The 18,564-nt window shown below is 38.4% G+C and overlaps 1 protein-coding gene across 1 annotated transcript in view; it reads left to right on the top strand.

Moving 5' to 3' along the window:
- Window positions 1–792: 792 nt before the first annotated feature.
- Window positions 793–18,564, top strand: part of LOC108436286 (metabotropic glutamate receptor 4) — a 214,149-nt gene continuing 196,377 nt past the window's right edge. The window contains exon 1 of the mRNA XM_037535159.1: window positions 793–924. The gene's annotated coding sequence lies outside the window, so the exon portion shown is untranslated. The remainder of the gene's footprint in view (window positions 925–18,564) is intronic.

Raw genomic sequence — 18,564 nt, 5'->3', positions numbered from 1 at the left:
AACCTGATGGTTTTAGTACATGTGATAATAATGATGCATATTAAACGTCTGCCTAAAAAAGATCCTTAAATATTCCATGTGGAGGGACTTATCAAAGAACACAGGGACCTAAGCCATAGCATGAACTACAAAATAGACAAATCGTTTGAAGTGAGGTGAGAAATCCTTCCACTGTTGCCAGTGTCAATGTCTCCAACTATCGCGAAGGACCAAGCAGCGGGGCTGAGTGTGCGCTGTGATTGCAGGAGGTTACAGCACATAAATCAGTGTTGTCTGTTGTTCAGCCTCCCGCTGCGCTGCTTTTAATAAACCTTGTTAAGCCTTCCGTCGTGTGAGTAACTTCTGCGTTTGCTGCGTCGCCGTTTGTGGTCAAGCGGAGTCGCCAATGTGGGCGTAGAACGCAAAGCATCGACTGAAACACGCAGCGTTGAGCACGAGCCTGCTGTAGCCCACTGGTACCATTAGTCATCCTCACTCGCTCTAGGTGGAAGAGGTGTTTTCTGTGCGGGAGCACGAGCGGATCAGACACAAGCGCAGTCAGTGAATGCAGACCGAGTTGGAGGAGGAGAGCGGAGAGCGGAGAGCGGGGAGCGGGGAGCGGGGATCTCTCGCTCTGCGTGACCGTTTCAGCACCGTTGCGAGTGGACAGCGCAACAGCTTTACAGTTTGCGGTCGTGATTTGAAGAGGTCTTCCCCACCCCACCTCACCCCACCCCACCCCCCCCCCCCAACCCACCACCATCACCAACACCACCCCCTTTCTGTTTTTTTTTTTTTTAATTCCCACCCAGGGGATGGAGTTGGTCGTATCGGAGCACACGGCAACTCGGCTGATGAGCCACGCAGCGGCAAGCAGTCCACGCCTGGGTTAAGTTGATAATGCAGAGGTGGTGGACACGCCAAAAGGAGCAGGACCGAGGAAGGGTGAGTGCGACATGGGCCAACTTTGAAATGCAACGTACAGATTTATTATAAATAGAGAGGCAATATGCACGCGTCTCGTTCCGCGAGCGTAAACACCGCTCGTGCACCCAACCCTGCAGAAATGCAATTCTTCCAAAGAAAGTGTTGATGGGAAAAATGAAAAGGAAAAAAAGCTTGTATATTGTGAGTAGCGCTGAGAATTCCGGGTTTTATTGATTGTTGGAGTATCGACCAAGAAAAGGTGCTGCATGGCATCGCATAGTAAGATTGCTATTGGTATAAAACATTCGCAAGTATCCTTTAAGGAAACGCTCCGTGGAGTTTGCAAATTGCAAAAAAAATCATATTGAAGGGCGAAACTGCCCTAATCTGAACTAGTTTCTTGAAGCCACATCTGTAGTGCCAACAGGTTTGTTAGTGTTCCATCAAAGCAGGGAGATTCAGGATGGGGTCCTATGAAGAAACACTGGTGTTAAGATTGACTGCTCTTTGTTTAACGCATTGCACCTGCTGTTTGAAGCAGTTGAGTCTTGGTGAAGTTTACATGATAGCATGTTGATGAACAGCCCCCTTTGAACATGGATTCCCCAAATACATTGGATCAACAAGGAAAAGAGAAAAGGGAAGAGAAGACACAGGCTGTGGGACTCTGAGCCTGCCAAGACATTTTTTTCAGCCTTGCAGATGCTAAAGCTGGAGGCACTCTGGAGCATATGGTTTTGATTAAGGCTCATGCTGGACAGTGAAAAATGGCTTGTGCGACCTTTTTGGTAATATTGCACTGTCACCTGATAAAAATGAATAATGAATGAAGAAATGTTAATGTCACTGATGCCAGTTATTGTATGAAATGGCTAAAGAGAAATAAGAGCCAGAAGCGGCTTTCTTTGTGCCAGTCATGTTGGCAATCTAAGTAAGTGATTTTGTGGATAACTGCTCAATGTACAGTGCTGCACCAAAGCCAGAGACCACCTTTCATTTATTTAATTTCCAGTCAAAACGGCCATTGAGTACAGTTTTCATTTTCCTGAAAGGATTAGATATAAGTTAATCCACTTGTAGGAGGAAGGGAGAGTCAAAGGAAAATAAATAAGCATGAGTTTCCAAAACTGGAGTTTAAAAAATGATTAAAAGGTACAGAGAAAATATATCAACAACCATGGGAGGAGCTGGCAGACCACCCAAAATGTCCTCATCAGTTAAACAGTTAAACATTTCAACCTAAAGCTTTTCTCTTTGAGAGAGAGGAGGCAATCAAGCCCTACTCTTCCTTCAAATCGAAACAAAGCAACAGGTGTTTCTGTTCATCCTTTCACTGTGAGAAGACAACTCAGCACTAGGAGTCTGAGTGGATGAAGGATGAGTAGCTGTCAAGAAGCTGTTACTGAGAAAAGGAAATAAAGGAAAAAGCAAGAAAATTTGTAAATCAAATAAACAAGCTGCTGGTGTTCTCAGAGCATTGGACTGATGGCTGTTTGAGTCCAGACCTCAACATCACTGAATGTGTTTGGGATTGTGTGAATTGTGAGAAGCAGAAAATGCAACCTAAGACTGAACTTTGGAGGTGTGGAAAAACATCCCTGCAGAATTCTTTGAAAAACTGAACTTAAGTTTCCTGAACGGGGTGGAAGCTGTAATGAGGATAAAGCATGGGCACACTGCATACTGAAAACATTAGTTGTTGAAATGTGTCATTTTCTATTAAGTATATGTTTTTGCACTTTTTTCTGAACACTGAAAAATGTATAATGTGTACATGATGGCTGTTTTGGCTGGAAATTAAATAAGAGTAGTCTTAGTAGCCTTTTGCACAGTACTGTATATAAAGAAAACCATATCAATACTATCAGATCACTTCTCCATTAGAAAGAAACTTTCAGTCCAAATTAAATTAATTTAAATAATCAAAAAGAAAACTGTAAAACTTTTCTTTATTAGTACTACTGTTTTTCTGGAGAGTGACTTTATTTAATCCCTTAAATGGCCAGGGCTCAAAGCTTCATTACACACTACTATAACATAAGACTAGCTCAGTCAGTTTGCAGTGAAGTCCCATAGTTACTGAATTGCATGCCTGTATAGTAAGTCTGGGATTTTAAGGGGTTAAACACAATTTATTGTAGAGGAAAGACGGAAATGGGGAACTTTTTTGAGGGAAACAAAACGATTAATTCATAGAATCACATATTTCCAAAGCACATTATGTTATGTTTTTTTTTCCTCTTGGAAACACTATGTATAATTTAGATATGCCACCATCAAGTTAACTGCACTAGTGAACAGGAGTCTACTCTGTATGCTTAATGCATGCGCCGTCTACATATTTGACATTTATTATTGATTACTGAGTAGAGTTACTGTGCTCCATCAACTCAACAGTGGCCAGATGCTAAAAAGCATTTCACTGTTTACTACTCAATCAAATCTCAGTGGGCCCCACATGAGGATCAAGCATTATGTGATATATGGAGGTCTGCACTGGCTTGGCCAGGGTGTGGTTTCTGATTTGATGGCAGCTCGGAGTTCTTCCACCTCTTAAGCAAGTTAATGATGATGAGATTGAACACCATGTGAGCAATAAAATTAGACTAGGGATAAATTTAATGAAATTAAGTTGATTGTCCAAAACTAGACGCTATGCATAAACTACATGTCCAGACCTAGGTGGAAAACTTGGCACCTTATTTAGAGTTGAAAAGAGGAGAATGCTGGCTCCGGTAGATTTCCAACATAGCCCCAGCAAAGAAAAGAGAGTTATGATTTGCCAAGTACTGATATGCAGGGTTCTGTCATGGACAGAAATGCAAGAATGGCAATTTCATGTCTTATTCAACCTTTAAAGTGTGTTTGAGAACTACTATCTTGGCTGTCATACGAGAAATTCTCTAAGAGATCAAAACCCAGCAGCCACGGGGGGAAGCTCTTCTCATATCGGGGTTGTTATCTCAGCTTCCTGACTAAGCATAAAAGCAAATTTAGGACAGTGAAGCTTAGAGTGATAGGGAACTTTACACTGTTACCCTACAAGTGCCTTTCATATCAGAACAGAAAAAAAAGACATGGCTTCATTAAACTCATCACCAAGCCCCGCCCCTTTCTCTCTCTCTCTCAGCTGTAACTAATGCAAGATTCACAGTATTGTGCAATAGAAACTATCCTTCATTTAGTTATTTCCCAGTCAAACAATCCATTTAAAGGGAATTTTACTTTTTAAAATTCTGAATAAATAAGCTGTAAACAAATTTATTTGAAATGGTTTGAAATGCTCCATTCTAATAAAACTTTGTGAATCAAAATTGCTCACAGTGGTAGTGATAGGAACCAGATGTCTACAGATTTTAAAGCCTCAAAAAGCCTCTAACAGCTAAAAGCGGATGTTGCCTGATTTTGCATTGCAGACATTGCAAGTCTGTAAAAAAATTTGAGTAAAGTTCTCTAACATTTACTATTTTGCATCAAAGCACACTCCATGACTTTCTTTATATCTATAATTTAATTATGCTGAAAATTAGAAAATCGGTAGAATTCTCCTCTAACTGAGTTGACTTTTCTGGATATATATGAGCATGTCAGATATAAAATAATCCACTCATAAAAAGGGAAAATCAAAAAGAAAATAAGTGTAAAAAAGAAGGGCTTCCACCAAAATTGGAGTTGTAGAGAAATTGGCACTAGCAACCATGCAAGACCTGGCAGACCACCAAAACTGTCTCCATCAGATAAACCGTATGTAAAGCTTTTATCTTTGAGAGAGAGAGAGAGAGAGAGAGAGAGAGAGAGTAAAAAATCACAGGTGTTTCTGTCTGTCCTTCTCAGCGCTATGGGAGAACGTGTAGCTGTCAAGAAGCAGTTACTGAGAAAAGAAAAGACAGAAAAGGAGTGTAACTGACCCAAATATCATTGATCAAATGTGTTTAGGATTACTTGGATCATGAGAAGCAGAAAATGCAACCAATTTCTAAGACTGAACTTAAGACCAAGGTGTTGAAAAACATCCCTGAATACAAGGCTCTTAAAAAAATTGGAAGCAGTAATAAAGGCAATGAGTGGACACATACTGAAATACTGAAAAACATGAAATTATATTTTGCTGCTGAGGCTTCTGTGCAACTTTCTGTTAATAGTATCTTTTCTTCTTTTTTCCTGACATTGCTTTAATGCCTGTTTGACTGGAAATACTGTAGGTGCATTTTGTAGCTTTACAATTACTGACTGCAGTCCATCTGTTAAAGCACAATTTCTCAGTCAACCTCTACCTTGTCCATCAATGATAAAGGAACACCATAGGACTGCCATAGAACCACCACTGTCCAGATATAGTGACAGTATGCTTTAGACACTTCTGTGTTTTTTCTGGCCACTTTATTACAAACACATATTCAAACACTTTGTAGGCTTACAGTTAGATACTGCAGCTCATCTTTTTCTATGCACGGTTTGTGTTAGTCATCCTCTAGCCCTTTATCTGTGGTCAGTTCCATTTCAAAGAATCACTGTTGGCTCAGCAGCGACAATGAAGTATTTAAAACTCCCCAGCAACACTGCTGGGCCTGATACACTCATATAAGTGCAATGAGTTTAGATACAAGATAGTTGTATCTGCACTTAATAGATAAGCTCTAAAGCTAGCAACTCAGTGTAGATCTTTCAGGCACATTTTGTTTGCGAGTAGATTAAGATAATTAACATGTCAACAAGCCAGAACTGGATTGATTAACCTGTGCCCTGTTAGCGTGCTGTGAACACTAATTATTGACAGGCTTTACAAGCTTGTTAGATTTCTATCATAAGACTCAGCGTCTCCTCACAAATTAGATCAGTGAGAGTAATGTGCGTGGCAAGTTTGTGCATGCTTGCATGTGTGCGCATGTGCATATTTGTGTTTGCCTACGTGCATTTGCGATGGGACATCTTCGGTCAAATAGTTCGAGTGTCTTCCCTCAAGCACATCTCTGCTTTCCCTCCTGGCTGGGACCATCTGCTCAGTGTAGTGTTTGGCCAGATAAATCATTCACTGATTGTAACTCCAAAAACTCACAAAAATAGACACAATAGTAAATATAGCCAGCGTCATAAGAAAATGGGAATACTACTTGAAAACTCCTACATAATGTTGACATAACAATGCCAATGTCATGGCAGATGTCATATGCTGTCATGAGATGTCATAACAATGTTGTATTGCCATTATCTGTACTTGTCAAAGCAGATGTTAAGGCATAATCTTATGTAGCAGGGTTTAAGTAAAGTGTTGCCAAGAAAATTTCCATGATGTTAAATTTATTGGAGCAAGAAGGGAACATTCAGTAACCCATCAGAATAGGGGGACTTCGTAATGCTCTTATAAACTGCTAATTTATTAAGTGATTTTTGGGGCTGAATTAAGATTTTTAGAGCACTTTTATTTGTGTTTTATTACATATCATAATCTTTTGCACAGCCCTAACATAGGCATTTTATCTATAATTTGCTTATTTTCTTTTGATTTATGTAAATAACTCCAATAGTGAATCACATATTAGCTCCTAATAAAGACAAGTGGACCTTCTATTCTAAAATGAAGATTTATGTACTAAGATTGTATTATGTACTTTTCATGTGCAGATTCTATTAGCAAGTAATCTATGTGAACTGTAATTATTAACAGTGCTTGTAGTCAACATCTAACCTGTTACAATGCATCTTATCAGACTGTCTTAATAAAGCATCAGTTGATTGTCTTCATATCAGTAAACAATGTGCAAACGATTATATGATGTATAATTCACAAGTAGTGTGCTCTGGAAATATTTGATTCAGCATAGCTGTTGCTTAATAAATTAATAAAGAGCAGCCAGTTAATTAGTAGTTATTGGCCTGTAAAGGATTAAAAAGAGCATTACAAGGCTAGTACTGAAGTATTACTGAACATTCTTAACTTCACTTCTATTTGTAATGAGATTTTATTCCACAGAATTTACTTCTATTGTATGATTCATTATGATATTTTTACTCAATGTAAAGGGCAGCGATGTATAAAAATGCTGTAAAAATAAAAAAAGTGAGTTTTTTTATGAAAACAATATTATTTAACAGTGCATCGAGTTGCTTCTGTATTTGTATGTTAGCATGATGTTGAAACCATTGCTTTAGTCACTTGGCACTCACAACCCTGCAAAGAGCAGTGCTTAGCAGTTCATTTTCATTTAATAATCATACTTGCAGAGTTTAATACAATAACTATTATAATAATTCTCTTAATTGATTGTTAAGATTTGGTCAGGAACAAAAGGGTTAAAAATGTATTTAATCAGGATTTTTCTTTTGTGTGGTATCTATAGATAGATACAGCCAAGCAAGCTCTCCCATTGGTTAGGATTTCCGGAGCAGAAATGAAGGCCTAACATATCATAGTAACCACTTAAGTAGTTAAGAACCAACAATGGAATCAACCAATCACGTTTATATTTCAAATGGCTGGGATCAATTTTGTGAGGAAAAAAAAAGTCACTCTATGCTGTTGGAAGTTCTAGATATGCCACTGAATGTGAACATGAGTGGCAGCTTGAACAATCTATTCTAGTCTGTTGTAATGGAAAAGCAGCTCTATTTCAGACTTTTTACTGAGAGTCACCACACAACTGCCAGGTAAAATATATGTTAATAGTTCTGTTGCAAGCTTTGAATAAAACTTTTTCAATCTCATTTTCAAGGTTCAGATGTTTGTGTTCAATCTCGAACTGCTAGAAAAAGTGTTAATGTGAGTCACTGTTAGCTTGCTGCTTACAACAATCCCACAGGGGGGCTGGCAGACGTTAACATCATTGTGGCTTGTTTATGATCAACTCTTGACATTTATAGCCCAATATATAAGCCTAGCTCTAATAGTCATAGTTCACAATTTATAAAAGAGCCACTCTTGGTTTTAACTCTTTAAAACTCACAAAACTCTCCACTCAGCTCGAGGGAACTAAAAGCAGTTCGTCTATGGCTTCCCTCTTTTTGGCACATTCGTTTTCTGTTAAGATGTCTCTGCCTAGCTCCCTTTCATTACACCTCTAGGGAAGTCTTTTTTACACCTGCTTGTATGTAAACCCATAGATTGGTGTTGAGCTCATAAGATCACTTGTTTTCTACATGAAATGAGTTCTATTATTAATCCTTTTCATTGATGCCATTGTAAATAAGAGAATTTAATGTTGCAATCAATGAAGATGATTTGATGTGCATCAAACCTGCAGCGTCTGAGGAGATTTTCCTCTTGAGTGGTTTGTTGGTCACGCTGATTACCTCAGACAATGCTGCTTTGAAGTCATTATCCCCATGAACAGTCTCTTCCCTGCTTTCTGCAAGACGCACATACAAAAGCACAGGAGTGGAAGAAAGAGTTTGAGTGTTTACAGCAGGATCTGCTTGATTTCTAGTACCCTGGGCTCAACAAATAGTCTGATAACTCAGAGCTGGGAACTGGATTACAAACATTTTAATAAAAATCAACAGTACATCAGTACAATCAACATAAGCAAAGCCAGAGGTTCAAGGTGAGCGTATAGACCAGTGTTATTTATTTAAAAATGCTTCATGCTCCATGCTTCACAACAGAGAAAATGACCACCCTGCATGGTGCTAGGCTCAAGATATGAAAATGTTTGGAAGCTGTTGGTAAATGCACTTATTAATTTAAGTCTGCTTACACATTTCTTTTGGCTTTCTTTACATGTAGGCATTGAATACTGAACAGTCTTAGCCTTCCTGTTGGGTTTAGTCTTGTGCAGAAGTAAAGCTGAGACAGATGCCTGGCTAAAGATACAGTGACATGTTGGAGCCGCGATGGCCCCAGGGGCAGAGCTGGAGTAAGGAGTATGTCCTGCCCACTGTCCCACAGTCCGTCAGCACCTGACAGCTCCTCAATCCATGCATAAACACAAATACAAAGCCTTGATGCTTAATTGGCAATACAGATGATTACTTTGGACAGCTGGTGTAGACACCCATTGAATTTTATTGAGTAAAACTGAATGGGCTGAAAAAAATGCACTAAAAAAGAAAGTAATCCACTGAATGTACTTGATTAAAATTTACATTTAAACAAGAACAATATACATTAAAGGGCCAAACAAGAAAATCCACAAATTGTCCTTACTTTTTTGGAAATAAGAGGAATATAGGGCATAAACATTGTTAAAGTTTCAAAACATACCATTCTCTCTCTACATGGAAAGTTTCAGTCTGTTCTGAATTCACTGCAATTGTGATTTCACATCAAACAACTAATTTACAAGTTTAGCTCTGGCCACTTTCATTAAACCCAGCCAATAGACCACTGTATTCATGTGTTATTCTGTAGTCCCCCATATTAGGAACTCCGGGTGTGGATTGTCAGAATTATGAAGTCGTTAAAGAGCTATAATACTAATATTGCTACATGCGAGCTAAAGTTACTGTGCATCAATTAGATGTCACTGAGCTACATGAAACTAAGGCTCTGTTGTGCTCTGACGAGCTGTGCTACCTTATCAAAATCTTCTACTTCACATATTTACAGATATATCCATAAATAAAACCTCTTTTGATAAGCCTAAAACTCCTTGTCAAAGATTCTTCCTGCATTAAAATTATGAGCCTGAATTAAGCTTCTTTTTTTCGCAGCTTCTTATTTGAATGCTCCAGTTCCACCTTAAATTGTGCAGCAGCTGTGGCTATCTATCACAAACATTAGCAAATGCAACAAAATACTGACCTGTTGGTTCTGTTAAACAACTAAAATAAGATAATGTCACCCAGCTGTTAAGTGGAAATAGAGAAACCACTTCATATCTTCATTGTCTTTCAACCCTCCTCGGAGCTGAAGTCAGCTTCTTTTTTGTCAGCTGCTTGTTCAAATTTTCCAGTTCAACAGAAAGCTGGCTAATGTCCTGAGAAAATGTCCTCAGAAAAATATTACCAGTGTTAAAATAATAATTTGGATATTCTGATAGTCTAAAACAGTTTTTAGGGGGTCAGCAGTGATATTAAGCTGAGTCTGCACTAGATTAGCCTGAGTGCAGCTATGTTTGTAGATCTTGTCAAATCAAACAAAAGCATTAGATGAAGAACAGAGAACTGCAGGGAAAGCTGCTGATTTTGGTCTGACTTCATCACCCTTAGTCTGTACATGGAAATGTACACTGCCAAAACCTGCTTAAGGAGACTGCAAGTATAATGACATGAATTCAATGTGCAGTAGCTTTAGCTCACATACAGCAATATTCATACTTCAACTCTTTAACAATCTTGTAGGGGGCAGTCAAGGGCTGGAGTTTTGGGAACCAGCCCTGTGACCGGAAGGTCACCGGTTTGGTCCCCTGAGCCGACAGCACATGACTGAAGTACCCTTGTGCAAGGCACCTAACCTCCAACTTCTCCCCAGGTGCTGCGGCAGGTAGTGCCGCCCACTGCTCCGGGCGAGTATGCTCACTGCCCCGTAGTGTGTAAATGGTCTTTCACTGATGGGTTAAATGCAGAGGTGAAATTTCCCCGCTGTGGAACTAATAAGGGTCACTTAAGTCAGAGGATCCAATGGTTTTCGAGAGAAGAATGTTCTTAGGACAAAACGTATCGGATTCTGAACATTTTTATGTAACACAGGGTGCGTTAGAAGTGATTTTTCAAAAGCCCTATTCATTCTGGCCATAGAGAAATGCAGCTTAGACCTAGAGTTCCTAATATGGACATAAGAGCATGGCACTGACTACAAAATGACAAGAAGACTACAGTGGTCTGTTAAGACGAGGTAATTTACATATATCACTCTTAAAGGTATGGTAACACAAATTCTGTTTAGTTTTAACAGATAAAAGGATGTTGGAAAATTAATCTGTTTAAGTCAAGGCCATGGTGGTCTGACATGCCCTCTACATTGGCTCATCCTAAGGTTTTGGTTCATGGCTGGCTTGTGGACCTGAACACATTAGGCTAAACCCTATCCATTAAGCCTGCACCTGTATTACCTTCAGAATGCAAAACAGGGGATATCTTAAGCTCTCCTCTTGCAAATAGGGTTTGTTTGCTAGGCTGCACCACATGTTTGATTTAGAACATGCTTGACAAGCAAAGGGATATTTTAGGAAATCCTCCACTATGAATGATGTGTTACATGGCGTAGCGGTGAGCTGGCAGTGGCATTGACAAACAAGTTATAAAACTGGCCATGTGCCACATGCTCCACCTAAAATGCGTAGGATCATATGTGAAGGTACATAGATACTGAGTATGGCGTAGTTGTATTGCATGTGAAAAGAAAAAAAACAAGCAAGCTGTACTTAGCAAGCTGCATATTATATATAATTCTTTAGACATATCAGACCAGTTCCGTTTTTAATTTTATACTCTCCAGTTTAGTAAGATTTAATGTGCATTAATATTCCGTGAGCATCTATTCAAACCTGCTTCAAACCTCTGTGTTTCAACACACTTAGAGGAGAATGCTATCTCTTACCATGACTGGTGTGAGGTTTAGTGACAGGAAAAAGAATGAAAGATCCTCCATCTTTTCAAATGTAATTGGGTCTCAAAAGACACCTGATCATGGATGACACATAGCACACCATGGGTGAGCAGTGTTTTTACTCTGTGCACCACTTGGGGACAAGTGCCTTGTTTCTGAAAGGAATAGACACTGAGAATCCTTCATACTTTTGCATCATCTGGGGTGTCTTTCCAGATCAGTGGGCTTCATGTATCATTCAGCCCTTTATATTAAGGCAGGCAAGCCAATCTGGCAATCAGATTCATTCTCTCAGACCTAAGCCACTATAAAGTCATTTCATTCTAAGTTGCATGGAGTGGCTGATAGATTCCCTGTGTGGCGTGAGCAGCATGTGATGGCCAGCTCCTGTGAAAAAAAGAGAGCGTGAAAGAGTGCACTTTGCCAGAGCCATCAGCATCGTGCTCACACATAGATGCTTTCCCTCACCTACAGCTGAATTCAGCTCCCAGACATCAAGGCCCATCAAATCACGCCCTCTATCCGCGCTCAGCACTCCAGATTAAATATTTCATACTTATACATGGCTCTAGAAGGCAGGCTTGCCCACAGACATTAAACTTCAATAATGAGCTCCATGCAAAAGTGTGCTGCAAAAGAACAAGGAAAATCCCCCAATAGGTGGAACTGCTTGCATATTGACACTGATTTCTAAGCATGTATTTATTTATTTATTTCAAAAACTTTTGCCCATGTTTTCTTTAAAATTGTTTTGTGTTGTGTAAAATTTCTATTACATTTTCTTTTCTTCAGTGCTTTTAATTTCTTCAATGTCTTTTTGTCCTTTATGCTTTTGATATTTACTTTCTTCTTTGCAAAACACACAGAGATGCATTTAGTGAATGAATGATACAGGAAATGTATTTTGTCTCTCTCTCTCTCTATATATATATATATATATGTGTATCATTAAGTACACTTAGTGTTAGTGTCTGGATCCTGGGTTTGTCGGTCCATTGTTCTGAACACCAGCAGCTTCATTGTTTGATTTGCAAAATTGCCTTTTCTCAGTAACAGCTTCTTGACAGCTACACATCCTTTCAGACTCATAGCATTAAATTGTATTCTCACAGTGGAAGGATAGACAGAAACACCTGTGAAATTGTTTTTTCAGATCTGAAGTCAGAGTGGAGCTTGTTTTTCTCCTCTCTCTCAAAGATAAAAGCTCTAAGTGCTGTTTATCTGACAGTTTTGATGGTGAACGAGGTCTTGCATGGTTATTAGAAATCATATTTTCTCGACAGCTTTCATTTTTTTATTGATTGAAAGTGCTGTTTCTTTTCCCCTCACTTTCCTTTCTTTCACTTACTTTCTCCATCCTTACGCAAGTGGATTGTCTTGTATCTAATCTCCTCAGAAGCATCTCCTGAAAATGAACAACTTGTATTGTATGGCCATTTTGAATAGAAATTAAATAGGTCTAAATAAAGGGTGGTCTCTGACTTTTGTACTGTATTTCAGATGTCCATGCTGGCAAACGAGCATCATTAATGTAATATAACACTTTGAGGACTGTTAATATAAGTAATAATATAATCATGTTGGTTGGATGTGTGCAAGTGTTCAGAATTCTGGCTCTGTAACTGTATAGATGGGAACAAAGAATCCAACAAGTGATGTGCTGAGGGCCTCTCATTTCACAGAATTGCTTGTTGGAAGATCTCACATCGATATACTGATGCACTGTTTCTAAATGAAAAATTGTTCTGCTCATAAGAAAGAACTGACCATGATTTGTCCATGCTGATGACCTATGGCTGACAGAGTTTCTGGGTCTTCGCTTTGTTCTCATGATAGCGCAGAAGGAGATGGATTTCGTGAATTGTCCACATTATGGAACAGAATAAGCTGGGGCAGAATAATGAAATTTCAGCTCTCAAATGAGAATCTGATCATGCCAAAGGGAAAGGGCTACCTACTGATAGCTGCAGTCTGTTCCACTCTTACTTCATCTGATTTCAGCATGGAGCTTGCTGCAGCCAGGAATCGCTTCATTCAAACAGGGCAAAAACAAGGAGGCCTGGAGACTCATTGTGGCAACACACACACACCCACACACACACACACGGAGAGAGAGAGAGAGAGAGAGAGAGAGAGAGAGAGAGAGACAGACAGACAGACAGACAGACAGACAGACAGAGACTCTATTATAGATTCTCAGGCTTTGATAAAGGGATGTAATTATTTACTTTGAACTTCCCAATTAATAATGCACAGGCTGCAACCTGCAGAGAGGGGCACACCGCCCAGCACTCCTCATCTATAACTATAACAGGAAGCATGCTAATTGACTGATAGCTCTGCGAGGGAGAGAAGACTGCAGAGATATTAATGATAGCCCTCTCAACCTCTTCTTCAGGGTGCAGTGTGCATGCACGTGTGATTGGGATCTGCTCGAGGTATGGGGCGATTATTCGGCAGCTAATTACCCACCTAATGTCATGAATCTCAAGTACTGTCCTGAAACCTGGTGTTTTCTGTTTTTCTCTCAATAGGTGTCACCTTCTAAATCATTCAAAATGTTTTTCTCCTCTAAGAATTTTCTATGAAATACAAAAAACAAAAACGAAAGGAATTGTCAGCTTTGTGACAGGAGGTAGCACTAGTTTTCCACCCTACACCACCACCAACAAAGGGGATATTATGCAGTGTGCTTCTTTCATCCATCTGACTCAGTACAGACAGGAAGCTCCATCTACAAGGTGGCAGTTTTAAATATCAAAATCACACATTCCTAATGTTTTTGGACAGCGTACCTTGTTGACACCTTACAAAGTGTAACGCAGAGTATTGCATAATGAAACAGTCTTTTCCTCTGAGACTGTTTTGCCTTAGTTTTAGGTGTTTCGGTTTTGTGTCAAAAGTTTCAGGAGTTACAAAATGTAAGTAATAAGAGGGAAATCTTATGTGCACTCATTGTTTGGGCCAGTGTGAACATGTAAAACATAAACATGTGCCAGATACAAGACACTTTTAAGAAAGCCAGAACAGTAAATAAATAAATAGAAACAGAGTATGGAGTATGGAGAGGAGGGCCATAATAATTTATGTTATAATTTTTTTTATGATTTATTATAGAAATGTTGACATGAATAAAATAAAAAAATAAAAAACAAACAAAAAACAACAATAAAAGCACAATACAGACCCACTGCTTAGATTTTGATGCATATTGATGCAAATGAATGAGCAGAAGTAGTAATAAGCAGCCTTTCAATTAGCAGTTATTGTGTTGATAGTTTAGTTACCAGCTAACCAGCTGTTGGCATTATAAGGTTTAATAAGGGGCATGTTAATGGGCACCTAAAATCCTATGGATCAGATTGTTGTATGATACACAATATGTAATATATAATAATATTGTTCAATAAAGTAGTGATGAGCAGCCTTGAAGCATTAGTGTTACCAAATAGATTAAATGATCAAATAAATAGCGTGTGGGATGATTGAAATATAATGTTAACTATGAAATATTGTTAGCATGGGCTTTCTATAGGTTTGCTCCTTTATTGTATGTTTAGGCAGACACAGCCCTCTGGGAGTGAGATAAAATGACCACACTTCTGGGTTGAACAGTTCACTGCACAGTAGGTGAACTCAGAGCCACCTAATCTTTGGACAGTTTAGAAACTGAGAATGAAGGCTTTGAAGTGCCAGGAAGAGTTCCAAACTCCACTTTGCACTGGATTGAAATTTTTCTGTTCTTATTGATTATATAATAATAAGAAATCAGTGAGAACTATAGTATGTACAAAGAAGGCATACAAGCCTTTAAAACCATAACCTAGAAAGAAAAGGATACTTCGACAAAAAGATACATAGTTGTTAATGCATACTTGTTAATATGAGCTTATTCAACAGGGAAAGTTTGGTTTAAAGTGATAAAACTATAACCTTTAGAGGAGAACTTCTGTAAATATGCCTTTTAAGCTGCATACCTTTCTGGTGGAAATTTGTAAGTGCATGCAAAGTGATTTCATATCTTCTATAACAAATGTTGTGTAAAGTTGGTTGTACCTCCTGCCTGAAGCACAGTATGAGTATTCAAAGTGAACTCAGTCAAAACTTGGTGGGGGGGCATATCTTCTGAGGATCTAAGTCGGGTGTGTTCGATCTTATCCGCAAAGGACTGGTGTGGCTGCAAGCTTTTGTTGCATCAAAGCAGGAGTACACTTGATCAGCTATTTGAAGACCGAGACTGACAGATTAAATGAGTGGAATCAGGTGCACTTTGCTTGTTTGGAACAAAAAACACATGGGCCCTTTCTGGGTAAGATTGGGCACCCCTGATGTGAGTGAATTATCTACTATTGTGATCATATATTCAACAGTATAATGCTGATTTTGCATTTGAGACCTAAACATTAAGCAGGACCTTCTGTCTAAGCCTGATGGTGTGACTTTAATATATAAAGACATACAGTATATTAAATATATTACACTGAAGGTCTGAAGAACTCTCATCCGACACCTCTGCCTTTTAAATGATTACTTCCGGCTTTACAGGGTGACTCGAAGCAGCACATGCACGCCATATTTTAACATGTTTTCATTTCTCCTGACTCAGTAATGCTACTTTTTTACAAAAAAAATCAAATCATGACGTGTTAAGTTCAAAATCCATGAATTTTGATAGTTACCTGACAAACATTTCTCAAGATTTTCTTACAGTGTTGCTTCAAGAATATGAAATTCAAGTGAGAAATAGGCTTTATTTCCAAAAATAACAAGTTCAGTTCTTCAGTAACAGGTTCAGTTCTTTTGGGAAGACTTCAAACAAAATAAGGTCAGTTACTGATGTTGAATGATTATCCAGTGCTGGGAGCCTTTATATCCCTCTAGTTGACACTTGGCATTGGATATGATGACCTTAGGTTCATCTGCAGCTGCTTCACAGCACCCTGTTTAATTAGCAGTGCCTTTCTGTGGAGATTCTACAAGCTGTGCCAGTAATGAGTGCATAATAGTAATCTATAGTAAATTCACTAATTACAAAGGTACTTTTGGACATATGGTGTTCTTTGTAGCTTTTTGTACCTTGCTGTTTTTCAGTAATATTTTCTGGTTAGCAGATGTATCTATATCTATCTTTCAAATAGTATTACATTATTGCGAGCAGATGTAAGTGCATGATCCAAGTAAGCACTTAAACCAAAAACTGTTTAAGAGCAACAATAAAACATGTCTAATGTATTAAGTATATCCCTTTTCAAGTGTTTAATGGTTCAATAAGTTGTGAGATAAACTAAACAAAAAATGGTAATATGTTTGGTTTTGTTAGATCATGCTCTTTACAAATATTACAAAAGTGCAGCACCACATTCAGAAGTCACTTTATTAAACAAGAAGAGCAGATTAAACAATGTATATAGCCTAGTTTGTGTTCAACCTTAAAGGGTTAATATTTACTGAACTACTGAATTTGCTCTGATTAGAAGTTGGTGCTGTTAGAGTTGGGTAGCTGCAGTTGATTTAATTTGTCTGCCATCTCCTAAATATTTTTTGTTTATTAATAGCTCATTAAGCTCATTATAAAATTTCATATATAAGGCACATAGATATGCTGTAGCTCTTTTGCCAAAATTGCCAGTTCTCAGTGTTAAGCTTGTGCTTTATGCAGTCTTGACTACGTGTAATTTAGTAAATATAGCCACAGATCTAGTCATAGAAGAAAGGCTGCTAAACCTCAAATGAAAAACTGCAACATACTAACTGGCAGACCACTTATAACACACTCTTAAACAGAAGCCACAGGTTAATTAAAATCTGTCTCTGGGTCACATTTGGCCCTGGGGCTGGACTTTGGACATCCCTGGTTTAGGAATTAGTGGACAGACATTTTAGAACACAAGGACATTCACTGTACAGTCATTCACTGTTAGTCATTTTACTTTGCATTACTTTAACCATATTTTTTGTTTTGTAATATCCTACTGCATATATCATTTTCAAATCAAAACCTTGTTTCATGACAAATTAACCAACAGAAATTGTCCAAAATAACACAGAACAAAATCTTTTTACATTAACAGAAGTTAAGAACATTTTACCCTCTCCTACAAAATTATTTTGAATATACAAACTTTAGTTTAATAGCAATAATATGCTTTGTGACAGATATATGCACAAATATAGTAGGATGTAGCATGTGCCCAAAATCTGCCTAAATTCAACATTCAGTTTACTAAAACCAGACCTCGTCACACAACTGCAGGTAACCACACCTATTAACTGCTCGCTTGAGAGGCGCAGAGTTTAAAGTCAGCCAGAAATGAAAATAGACATTTTAGTCAAATTCTAAAGAAAAAAATCATGTCCTACCCTCAATTATTTCCTGCTTGAGTATCCTGTTTCTCTTGGAAATACATCACGTTAAGGAAAAAAATTCCTTCAGCATGTGTTCAAGGTTGATGCCTTCATCTACGTACTGTTTCTGCTGCCTTTTTTAAATGGAAGACTCTCAACAGCTGGGCTTGCTCTAGCCATTTGGGGGCCTGTCTAAATTATATACGCTCATAAATGGCTAATTTGTGATTGCTGAGGTTTTGTGAAGCTGAAAATTTCATTAGACCCTAGATCCACCACTTAATCTTGTCTTGCAAGCCAGAACCAATGACATAACGTTAACACCACATAAAACAAAACATACCACAGTAATTACAAAACAGTTGTTGGGGGGTGTCTACAGGACCTTAAACAGCTGCTCATTTCACTTATTGGGTAGAGCAGTCCTGCTAACCAGTGTGTATTTTGAGATCCTATCGCAAATTTACTCCTTAAAAGGTGGAGGAAAATCAACACAATAGCAGTTAATCAAACTTTGGTAAATGGAGCTGAATATGTAGTCATCCACACATAAAATATCTCCACCTACTTTTTCCATGGCCTCCCCTCAATGTATGCGTATGAAAAATAGAAGCACATGTTATACTTTAACATGCACACCATAAACTGCACATTTAGGCTTATGTCCTAGTTTCGTGCACAAAACAAGGGCAGAATGCATCTGATTTGTACCTAGTATGTGTATCAGGCCCTAAAACTTACAAAAAATTCACCTGTGCAAAATAAATCTTAATCTGGTCTACTAGCAGCAGGGAGAAGGAGGTAAGGAAAAGGCAGGTTGACATCTTAGG

Source organism: Pygocentrus nattereri, chromosome 26 (assembly GCF_015220715.1).
Source record: "Pygocentrus nattereri isolate fPygNat1 chromosome 26, fPygNat1.pri, whole genome shotgun sequence".
Classification (NCBI taxonomy): Eukaryota; Metazoa; Chordata; class Actinopteri; order Characiformes; family Serrasalmidae; genus Pygocentrus; species Pygocentrus nattereri.
The sequence above is the reverse complement of the archived record's forward strand: the minus strand, read 5'-3'. Positions and strand labels throughout refer to the sequence as shown.